This window comes from Nicotiana tabacum, chromosome 6, assembly GCF_000715075.1.
Source record: "Nicotiana tabacum cultivar K326 chromosome 6, ASM71507v2, whole genome shotgun sequence".
Taxonomy (NCBI): domain Eukaryota; kingdom Viridiplantae; phylum Streptophyta; class Magnoliopsida; order Solanales; family Solanaceae; genus Nicotiana; species Nicotiana tabacum.
Genome location: NC_134085.1, coordinates 5,569,667 through 5,582,254, shown reverse-complemented (window position 1 = coordinate 5,582,254; position 12,588 = coordinate 5,569,667). Strand labels below are relative to the sequence as shown.

Genomic DNA, 12,588 nt, shown 5'->3' with positions numbered 1-12,588 from the left:
TCCTATTCTAAAGCTAGCTTCCAAATAACTTCAGCTTTAGAGCTGAAGTTCGACAGTTACAAAACAAAAACTTCAGCTCTAGAGCTGAAGTTCGCCAGTTATAAAACAAAAACTTCAGCTCTTACAAATAAAAAGCTAGTTACAAACAAAAACTTCAGCTCTAGAGCTGAAGTTTGACAGTTACAAAACAAAAACTTCAGCTCTAGAGCTGAAGCTTACAAACAAAAAGCCAGTTACAAACAAAAACTTCAGCTCTAGAGCTGAAGTTTGACAGTTACAGAACAAAAACTTCAGCTCTAGAGCTGTAGTTCGACAGTTACAAAACAAAAACTTCAACTCTAGAGCTGAAGTTCGCCAGTTACAAACAGAAACTTCAGCTCTAGAGTTGTAGTTCGACAATTACAAAACAAAAAAACTTCAGCTCTAGAGATGAACTTTAGGCCGACTACTAGAATGCTGAAGTTTTGCGTGATTGTCTTTACTACTTCAGCCCCGTATGCTGAAGTGATGTGAAAAAGCGGGTATGCTTGCAATTTTTTTGCAAAGCGGGCACAAGTTAAAACATGGCACAAAAAGCGGGTATAGATGCAAATGCCCCTATTTGAATTATAGCTTATTCAATTGAGAAAATGTCACTTTATACCCATTAATTCTAAACTATTTAACCTTTAATGCCTAGACCCAAACTATTTACTACTCTTACCCATGGGGCCTAAACTATTTACCCGGCACCTTCTAACTTCCAAGTTCCAACTGTATATGCCTTCTTGTAATACTATAGGAGTATTACTTTTCATAAATATTCATCAATACAAGAAGAATATGGTCCTTGGCCAACAATTCTCCTGTAACACCCCGTAAATTCGGCTTAGGTATGAATGAGTTAAAGGAGTAGTAAGGTTATATTTTGAGCATGTAAAGTCCCATCGGAATGATTATGGGTAAAAATAGTTATTTCAAAATCAAGATGGAAAGTGAGGTGCATAAGATTTGACAAAATCGACTAAGTTTGCAGAAGGTTCGTATTCCAGCAGGTTTTAGTGAAAATGAGTAAGGAATTTGGGAAAACTCAAAGCATGAAAGTTGTAGCCTTTGACTAGCTTTCCAGCGATATATTATGGAGCCCGAACGAATCTCTGTGCAAAAAGTTATGCACGTTTTATAGAACAATATGTGATATGCGCGCCGGTAGCACGCCCTTAGCGTGACCGCGCTAATTTTGAGGCAGTGCTACTGCCATTTAGCGCGGTCAGTAGCATGGGCAGGCCTCCAGATGTGTGGGCGCGCTAGTGGGGGTCGTTTTAAAGATATATTTCGTCACCCACAACCCCAAAACATAAAAACTTGCTCTAGAAAGGAGAACTCTCAAAAACCTAACTCCCTAAGGGTCCTTCCACCACCCAAGGTAAGTTCTAATAGTGATTCTAAGTTAATTTCAATATCCCAATATTTTATTAACATGGGTAAACCCTCCATATCATTAGATATTCGTTTGGGACATCATTGTTGAGAGAAGAAACCATAGAACTTGAATTCAAGAAGATTGAACGTCAAAAAGGTAATGTCTTCACCCTCTAATTGATTCTAGCATTGGATTAATGATTATTGACTCAAGTTCATGAGATATGAGTTGATGGGTTTGATAGAAAAACATGAACAATTATAGGTTTGGCTTGCTGATTGTTGATTATTGGTTAAGGGTGTTGTTTACCTTATGGGTGATAAAGAATAATGTTGATTATAACTATTTGAGACTTTAGAATTTATCTAGGTGCAAGAGAATGGGTTATTGGGTGTAGAGACACCATTAATAAGGACTATGAAGCTTTTTGCCACCAAGTGTTTGAGAAAATGCCTAAGTGACCAAAACATGAGTATTATTGCTAATACGGAATCCCTTTGACTTGTATTGATATAGATTGAAGTTGAAGGGGTTGGCGAATGTTGTATTATGCTCAAGAGCAGAAAGTTAAGGTATGTGAGACTAACTCTCTATGTTTGGGAATGTTAATGAGTCTCCCTACACTACGTTTCTTTTACGACGTATCGATTGCCTCAGAAATATAGTTAAGCCTATTTCCTTGAATAGTTGTAGAGCTTCTATTCTCTAGCTTCATAACTCGTTCATGACTTTTATTCTGAACGTTGTGAGCTCAGTTCATATTCAATATAGACTTGGGTTCGATGTCCCTAAGTCTCAGTATAGCTTACTCAACATATCATAAACAGTTGAAGTTTCAGTGTTCATAATCAGTTCAAGAATACATGTCTCATTCTAGTCCTATTCAGTATTCCAGTATTATGTAACTCAGCATGATTCAGTATTCCAGTATTATGTAACTCAGTGTGATCCAATATTTAGTATCATGTAACTCAGCGTAATTCAGTATTTCACTATTATGTATTGCAGTATGATTCTCAATTCCTAATTTTAAATCCCTGAATGTCGAACATCTATATTTGGGCCTGAGGCCGCAATTAATGCTTATGCATCTTTGGGCCTGATGCTGCAGTTAATGCTTTATGCATCTTTGTGCCTGAGGCAGCAGTTATGTGTACGTATACTTGGGCCCGAGGCCACAGTTGTGCATATATATATATATATATATATATATATATATATATATATATATATATATATATATATATATATATATATATATATATATATATATTGGGTCTGAGGCCGCAATTTAATATTCAGATAAACAGGTTGTTCATCATTCAGAAGAAAGAGTATTCATAACCTTACTTCCTTTGTTCAGTTCAATTATCAGTTATCAATTATCATTTAACATTTCAGTTATTAGCTATCAATTATCATTTCAGTTACCAGTTATCAGTTCAGTTATCCGTTATCAGTCATCAGTTATCATCTCAGTTTCAGTTTCAATAGTTATCATTTCAGTTATCAATTATCAATTCTTAGTTATCAGCTTAGTTTCAGTTTCAACATTTATAATTCTTTCTTTCAATTGCTTTACATACCAGTGCAATTCAAATGTACTGACGTCCATTTTGCCCTGGGCCTGCATCTCACAATGCAGGTAATGATTTATAGGTTGACGATTCAGAGTGATAGGGCTCTCGTATCAGCTGTTTGGTGATCCCCAGTTCTTTTGGGGCATTATCATTACTTTACAGCCTTTTAGTATTTGCAGATAGTTAGTGTTTTCAATACTTCAATAGGGGCTTCATAGACTACAATAACAGTTAGACAGAGTCTCAAGTTTTTCATGTTAAGCTATATTTGCTACAAATACGTTTCAGAAATTGTATTAGTATTTTCGTACTTTGATTTATATCATTCAGACTTTCAGTATATCAGCATGTGTTAGTTTATCTTCCTCATTCAGTATGTTATGATATCACATGTTGATTCAGCCAGCCAGTTGGTTCGCTCAGTCACATGTAGTCAGGTACCGAGTGCCGTGTTACGTACAAGACCAGGTTCGGGGCGTGACAAAGCTTGGTATCAAAGCACTAGGTTCAAGAGTCCTAGGGAGTCTATGAAGCTGTGTCCAGTGGAGTTTCCTTTATATGTGTGTGCCGGTCACTCATATAAACGGTTAACTACCAAGACATCTAGGATTGTCTCATCTCTTTCTACTCTAGATCGTGCCATGAAGCTTAAAGCAATAGTTAACCTTCTCTTCAACGACCCGAACCGTCGTTTCCAGTATTTTCGTCCCGTATTCCCCGTTAAATGCTTATTCATGTTTCAATATGTGTACTTGGTGAATTTGAGTCAATTCGGATCGAGTTTGGTATGAAATGGGACAATTAGTCTCTTTAAGGAAGAATTAGTTTAGAAAAGTCAACCGGACGTTGACTTGTGAGTTAGAGGGCTCAGAATTGAATTCCGATGATTCAGTTAGTTTCGGGGGATGATTTAAGGCCTAGGAGCGCAATCGGAATTAATTTTGGAGGTCCGGTGAAGAAATTAGCTCATTTTGGCGAAGTTAGTATTTTGGCGATTTCCGGTTGATAGGTGAAATTTTGATCCGACGGTCAGAATGGAGTTCCGAGAATTTCTGTAGCTTAGTTATGCCATTTTCGATTTGTGTGCAAAATTTCAAGTCATTCGGACATATTTTGGTCGAGTTTTGATCGAAAGCGCGTTTTGGAAGTTTTAAAGGAACTTAGACTTGAATTCGGTGTAATTCGATAATTTTGGTATTAGTCGAGGTGTTTTGATAATTGGAACAAGTTTGAATAATATTATAAGATGTATTGGTATTTTTGGTTGAGGTCCCGAGGACCTCGGGATGATTTCGGATGGCTAACGGGAACTTTTGAAGTTGGAAATTTCATAATAGACGAAAGTTGTAAATGAGTGCGCACAAGGCCTCACTTTGAACGATAATCTCTCTCGTTATATAAGGATTTGTGTGAGCTACAACCTATTAAATTAAAGCCCTTTGAGTCTTGTTTCCAACGCAATAAACCGTTCGTCATTTGGAAGTGTATACAGGAAGTTATGACCATTTCACGGGTCAGGTATCAGAGCGCGCGAAGTATCACGCGAAGTCGCGCATTTCGCGCGTCTGAGGCAGAATGCTCAGCAAAACGCGCAAACAAACGCGCGAACAACGCGCGAACTACGCGACTGAAGGTTTTTAAGTACTCTAAAGACCGGAAATGAGAGGAATTGAGTCATTCTCAAGCCTAGGGCTTCCCCAACACCCCCAATTCGACCAAGGCACCCAATTGCACTCCTAAGGTAAGATTTTTGGAGTATTTTGAGTTGATTACTGTCACACCTCCTTTTTCCGCCCCCGCGAGGGGTGAAGGAGTTTTTCCAATTAAAGGACAATCGAAACGGGATTTGTTTATTTATTTCAGAGTCGCCACTTGGGAGATTTAGGGTGTCCCAAGTCACCAATTTAATCCCGAATCGAGGAAAAGAATGACTCTGTATTACAGTCCGCGAACCAGAAATCCGGATAAGGAATTCTGTTAACCCGGGAGAAGGTGTTAGGCATTCCCGAGTTCCGTGGTTCTAGCACGGTCGCTCAACTGTCATATTCGGCTTGTTTATCTGATTTTATACAATTATGAGCTCATGTGCAAGTTTTAACTTTTAACCGCTTTCGTCATTATTATTATATATTTTTTCAACAAGAATTGCAACATCATGGAAATACATCTCGAACCACGTCACATCAATACACCCGTGGTTGTTGGCACATTTCCACTCCGTTGAGATTTGGATTTGGGTCATATAAATGTGTACCTGAGTTTAAGAAAATTAAATTATTAAAGGCGCGCCTAAAAGCGACTAGCGTATCATTTACTTTGGGTAGGGCTGTGAAATTTTGCTAAACGGTCCATCCCGAAGTCTAAGCGATTTTAAAGCAAATATTTACTGAGGGCCTCGCAATTTTGTATTTTTATTCGGCGAAGCTCATCTCATTCTTATTTTTTAAAAGGAATTTGCAACGTCATGGACACGCATCTCGAACCACGTCACAATCAATGTACCCGTGATCAGAGACACATTTCGACTCTGCTAAGATTTGGATTTGGGTCACATAAATGTGCACCCGAGTTTAAAAAAGTAAGATTAATTAAGACGCGTCCTAAAGAAACTAGCGTGTTGTTATTTTGGGTAAGGCCGTGGAGTTCGCTAAGCGGCCTATCCTGAGTTCTAAGTAATTAACACATACATTTTTGTGAGGGCCCCGCAATCTGTGCGTTGTATTTGGCGAGGCTCGTCTCATTTTTTATTTAAAAGGCTAAACCTACAATGACTACATTTTTTCTATTAAGTTCATCTCTAAAATAAAAGAAAATCTCCCAATTAATTACATGCTAAAAAGGACGTAACTTATTAGTTATTAATTTACGAATAATGCGAATGGAGAATTGCAATCGAGCTTGTACAAAGAAAGATTGCTTTCGTTCTATATTCTATTATTTAATAACACTAGAACGTGAGATTGACACCCAATAATATCAAAACAAATTAACTATTCTTTGATTAACTTAAACTAACATTATTAGATGAAGGAGTTATACATATGCAACCTCATTACTCATTAATCAGTCAACCACATTTTTACACAAAGAAAGGAAAATTCTATTTAAGCACAAATCTAAACAGGAGGAATTCAACATGAACAAAGCCTGGTTAATACTTCATTTTTGCTTCAAGCCGAGAGTGTACAAATGTATACCTGGAAATGGCAGTACAAGAAGAAAAGAAAGAGAGTCAGCAGCAGTAGTAACCCAGCAACGCAACAGCAAACCCACGGCAACAATCCGAACCAGATTCAAGACCTAGAAAACTTTGAAGAAAACCAGACAAGCTCAATAGAGCAAACCCAAAAGTTTGTAAAAAAACTAAACAGCAACAAACCACGCATGTATTAAACCCGAAACTAAACTCGTTTCTCCCTTTGTTTTTGTTTTCTCCTTTTCAACTCTCAAACACTCTTGAGATTTTTCAGAATGTATTCCTCTCTCAAAAAAAATGTTCTCCCCAAAATGTTCTCTCCCTTTTTTCTCCTCTTTTAAGTGTCAAATGAGTCCTCCTTTTATACCCAAAAACAAGACTCTTTCTTTTTCTTTTTTACCCCATTCCTTTTTACTTTTTTTTAAAACCATTATTATTATCCCTTTTACCTCTTTTACTTTATTAACCCAATATTCTTTTACTATGTGCACCCTTTAACTTTTTAGTCAATGTGGGCCTCCATGTTCTCTCTTTTTGAAAAGAAAACATCATTATCAACCTTTTCCTTTTTGCTTTTATTATTATGTCTTGTCCCCCACCATAATTAAATAATCCGTAATTGGTTAATTCCCGTTTTATCCCTAAAACTACTGTTACGTCCTGATTCAAAATCTGTTCAAACTTCAAAATTATCTAAGAACCTAAAATTAAATTACCAGCTATAACCAATCTCTAATCCAGTTCAATCAACAAATTCAAACTTAAACGATGAACAACAAATCAACAATCAGAATTATTTTGATTGAACAATATTTTTTAACAACAAACAAACCTACTTTTAGATTCAACAACAACAACAACAAACAAGTATATTTAGATTTCTAAATTCAATAATCATTTGAACTTAAAATTAAATCTAACAACATTACAACCAACAATTTCTATATTAAAACTAAACAAGATCATGAAACAAACTGAAGAAATAATCAAAAATGATAATCAACAAACAAGAAGATCAAACTTATACTAATTTCGGATTCAAGAACAATCAAACAAAGTATGGACATAAATGAAAAGATTCAACAACAATAACAAGCAAGTTTTATTCAAATTCGAATTAAACTCGAATTAAGCTTAAACCAAACAAATAAACATATTCAAATCACTAAACTTCAAATAATCAATTGATCTTTTTAAATTAAATCCAACAAAATTATAACAAAGATACATTGAATCAAAAAATTAAAAACCAAAACATAACTTCACATTAAATCACTGAATTAAAAACGAACTTCAAACAAAATGAACACGAATCAAATCTATATTAAACAACAAACAAGACGGATTCAAATGATTTAACCAACATTAATAATTTCTGAAAAAAATACATAACACATGAAACAAACTGAAGAAATAATTAATTAAACTCCAATTTGAATCTAACGACATTAAACTAACAATTTCGCATGACCAAACTGAAAAATTAACAAAACAATGAACACGAACAAAACAAAAATCAAACATTTACCAATTTTAGATTCGAGAATATCAAAAACAAAATACGGACAAAAGTGAAAATTGAACCTACTAACCGGATCGAAACCACGAAGAACTTGATGAAAAATAATCTACACGAAAACCTTGAAACCGACATAACTCGAATCTGCCCGGCAAATATCTTGGCGAGCAGGAACGGGGTTTGTTTCGAATCAAATGCTTGACGAAGCAGCAACAACACAGCAGAAGCAATGGGGTTTGGGTTTAGACGTGATGGACATGGTTGGACATCGCGGAAGCAGCAGAAAGATCTTGGTTTTGGGAGTAGCCGCGACGACACAGGAGGGCGTTTGGTTGAAGACGGTGGCAATGAGGTGAAGCAGAAGGAGTCGAGGCAGCTGGAGGTGAAGCAGCGACGAGCTGGTATTAAGTCCAGCTGCTTGACAAAGCAGCAGCATCGCTGCCCCAAGCAGCTGATGAACGGGCTATGGCAGCAGCAACGTAGCAGAAACAGAAGCAGAAGCAGTCGAGGCAGCTGGTCGTTTTCGTCGAGGAAGTAGGAGATAGCAGCGGCGAGCATGGGATGGTTGTTGGCGGAGCTACTATTCGTGTGGAGGAGATGAAGCAACGACCATGAGAGCTCGCACTCGAGCTCGAAGAAAATGGTGAAGGGTTCGCCATTGTAGGAGCTTGGATGAGGCAGAAGATGGAGCAACACAGCAGCCATGGGTCCGTTTGGACGTGAAGGAGAAGGTGGTGGAGAGTTGTTGGTGCTGCTGCCATGGACGTCGATATGGAGCTCGAAGGTGGTTGTTGCCATGGATGTCGATATGGTTTCGACGAGTACGGAGGCTGGGCGAGATGGAGATCGAAGGTGTGTGCGTGTGTGTGTGTGTATCGACGTGGGGGAGGGGAAAAGGTCAGCAGCCATGGCTATTTTTTTTTTCTTTGGGAGTGTTGGAGAAGAAGAAGAAGGAGGGGCTGGGGGGCGGATAGGTTTTTGGTTTTTTAGGGTTTTTTGTTTTGTTGTGTAAGATAGGGGGGTGTTGGGTATTTGGGTTATGGACCGGGTCGACCCGGTTTGAAATGGACCGGGTCATGGGGAAGGTTGGGTATTTTTTGGGGTTGTGGCTTGAATTTGAAGAAGTGCCCCATTCCGATTTTCTTTGTATTTTTGCTCTCTTTTCTTCTTTTATTTTTCTAAAACTAAATTCTAAAAATTCTTAAATTATTATTAAGTTATAAAAGCGCAAATTAACTCCCAATAACAATTAATGCACAATTAAGTAATAATTAAGCATAAAATTGTACATTTGGACATTAAATGTTAAAAATGCAAAAGATGCCTATTTTTGTAATTTTCAATTTTTGTAAAACAAACTTAATTACTAACAATTGTAGACTTAAATACTACAGCAAAATGCGACATATTTTTGTATTTTTTATTAATTTTAACAAATAAACATGCACAGACAAATACAAATAATTATCCAAAAATGTCACAAAAATTCTCAAAATTGCACACCAAGGAAAATCATTTTATTTTGAATTTTTTGGGAGTAATTCTTTCATAGGGCAAAAATCACGTGCTTACAGCTGCCCCTCTTTGCCCGAAGACACGAAGGGTTTTCGTGCAAAGATAAAGTGAGCGATTTTTGCCCATCCGAGTACTCCTTGTGAAGCATTTTTTTTAAAAAAGATTTAACCGAACCTTTGCTTCAAAGGTTTCCTACATATCCCTGGCTAAAGGGGAATCAGGTTAATGTAGTTCGGGAAGTTTTGGTAGCTGGGACTACTATGGGACTGCAATGTTACTGATGTTGCATGCTATTACCACTGCTTACCGATCTCCTTGTTACACCGTGCTTAAAAGAAAACAAGAAGCTAGGCTAGACTACGGATCATAAGATCTCATCTATCTTCAACTTGTTCTTGTTGCCTTGCTTTCTTGTCGGCTTGTGTTTCTTCCGGTGCTTTTCTTCCGAGACTTTGGGGATGACACTGGCCTTTTGCTTTTCTGAATACCAGTTTTCATCATTTTGTTCGGTATGCTGGGGACATGGTTTTCTTCATTAAGCTTTTCGGCGGTTCCTTTAGGGATACGGCTCTCTTCATCAGATTTGTTATGCTGGGCATAATTTAATGTTCACAGGCCGCTTCTTTCAAGACGCGTCTTTTCTTCCTTTTGACTCATGCGCTTGAACTTGTGCTGGGACCTCTTATTGCAACCTTCTGCTTTCCGGTGCTGGGGATTTTTATTGTTTCTTGCTGGGGATTCCTGTTGTAACCTTCTGCCTTCCGGATGGGCTACTGATTTCAAGACCTGAAGTATAAGACTGAAAGTATTCCTCTCGTTATACAGGTGGGCGCCTGAGACGTGAAATGTAAAGACTGAAAAGTATTCCTCTCGTTATGTAGGTGGGCGCCTGAGACATGAAATGTAAAGACTGAAAAGTATTCCTCTCGTTATACAGGTGGGCGCCTGACTTCAACAGCAACTTTGAAAAATAAAACGCCTTTCCTCTCTTCAGGCGGGCTCCCGACTTCAACAAACAACTTTGAAAAATAAAACGCCTTTCCTATTTTCAGGCGGGCTCCTGACTTCAACAAACAACTCTAAAAATAAAATGTCATTCCTTTCTTTAGGCTGGCGAGATTTCAATAATTTTTAAAAATAAAAAAACGCCTTTCCTCTCTTCAGGCGGGCTCCTGACTTCAACAACAACTTTGAAAATAAAATGCCATTCCTTTCTTTAGGCTGGCGAGATTTCAACAACCCTTTTTAAAAATAAAACGCCTTTCCTCTCTTCAGACGGGCTCCTGACTTCAACAACTTTGAAAATAAAATGCCATTCCTTTCTTTAGGCTGGCGAGATTTCAACAACTTTTAAAATAAAACGCCTTTCCTCTCTTCAGGCGGGCTCCTGATTTCAACAACAACTTTTGAAAATAAAGTGCCATTCCTTCCTTTAGGTTGGCGAGATTTAAACAACTTTAAAAATAAAACGCCTTTCCTCTCTTCAGGCGGGCTCCTGACTTCAACAACTTTGAAAAATAAACGCCTTTCCTCTCTTCAGGCGGGATCCTGATTTCAACATCAACTTTGAAAATAAAGTGTCATTCCTTCCTTTAGGTTGGCGAGATTTAAACAACTTTAAAAATAAAATGCCTTTCCTCTCTTCAGGCGGGCTCCTGACTTCAACAACAACTTTGAAAAATAAAACGCCTTTCCTCTCTTCAGGCGGGCTCCTGATTTCAACAACCCAAAATATCCTATTTTGAGGGTGGATGAACCCAAAATATCCTATTCGAGGGCGGATGAACCCAAAATATCCTATTCGAGGGCGGATGAACCCAAAATATCCTATTCGAGGGCGGATGAACCCAAAATATCCTATTCGAGGGCGGATGAAGCCAAAATATCCTATTCGAGGGCGGATAAACCCAAAATATCCTTAAGGCTTGAAAATGTCTTTGAAAGGAAAGACTTATAAAGAAGAAAGGGAGCATTTTTGAAAGAAATGCTTCTAAAAAATATTTTTGAATTTTCTTTTCAATTTTGAAAGAAGAATGAAAATATTTTTCTTGGATTTTTTTTGAAGAAATTAAAAGAAAATATTTTTTTTATTTAAGAAAAACAATAAAAAAAATTTCTAATGAAATAAATAGTGGAAAATATTTTTGGATTTTTCTTTTGAAAATTGGGGGTCTAAAAAAAACTTTTCTAGAAAGGAAATAAAGAAAAGTACTTTTTGGATCTATATATATATATATATATATTTGCAACAAATAATAAAACCACGTTCAACACACGACTCTTTTTTATTTTCATTTTTGGCATTTTCATAAACAAATAAAAAAACTATTTTAAAAACAAGACTCTTTTTCATTTTCATTTTTCATGGCAAGACAAACTATTTTTTTTTATTTTTATTTTGAAAACAAGACAAAGTGAAGATTTTTTTTTCGTTTCACCAAAATGACTAACCTATCTTCCAAACTTAAAAAATAAAAAGACTCTTCTTTTTTTTTCTTTTTTCTGAGTGAAATAAAATAAAACATTTTTCTTTTCTTCACTTTTTCAAGATTTTCGGCAGAATTTCGACAGTATTTGAGTATTTGTGACGACCCGAAGGGTCATCACCGTAGTTCTTCCTTGTTCCGCGCTTTCGACGCCTTGAAAACCTCGCTTTTAGTTGCCTCGATTGGCGTGCGTTGTTCGGGCGCGTAGCCGGAAAGTTTTTATGTTAGAACATGTGAATTATGTGAAACATTTGATGAATTTTGGTATTAATATGCATAATGTTGACATCGGTCAACATTTTGGGTAAACGGACCCGGACCTGTGATTCGATGGTCCCGTAGGGTCCGTAGAAAAATATGGGACTTGAGCATGTGCCCGGAATCAAATTCTGAGGTCCCAAGCCCGAGAAATGAATTTTTGAAAGAAATTGTTTTTCTGAAATTTGATATGAAAATTTGAAATGAAAAGGAGTTAGAAAATATAGGTATCGGGCTCGTATTTTGGTTCCGATGCCCGGTACAAGTCTTAAATATGTGTTAAGCACTATCTGTAAAGTTTGGCTAAAAACGGACGTCATATGACGTGTTTCGGACTAAAAAATGGAGAATTTGAGTTATGAAAGTTGAAGAAAAGAAAATCATGTGTTTGAGGCTTGATCCTATGTATATGATGTTATTTTGGCGATTTGATCGCACGAGTAAGTTCGTAAGATGTTTTTAAGGTTGTGTGCATGTTTGGTTTGGAGCCCCGAGGGCTCGGGTGAGTTTTGAATGGGGCCCGGGAGGTCTTGGACTTAAGAAAATGCAGGTTCAGGTGTTGTAGACACCAGCGCGGCCGCGGTCATTTCCGCGCGGTCCGCGCTGGAGCCTCGCGGCCGCGATGCATTTTT

General features: G+C 37.3%; 1 long non-coding RNA gene across 1 annotated transcript; it reads right to left on the bottom strand.

Moving 5' to 3' along the window:
* Positions 1-5,956: 5,956 nt before the first annotated feature.
* On the bottom strand, positions 5,957-8,680 carry LOC107820075 (uncharacterized). Its single transcript, XR_012710213.1, has 2 exons — positions 7,771-8,680; positions 5,957-6,179 (listed from the first exon to the last, which is right to left on the bottom strand). It is a non-coding gene; the product is annotated as an uncharacterized LOC107820075 (long non-coding RNA).
* Between the last annotated feature and the right edge of the window lie 3,908 nt (positions 8,681-12,588).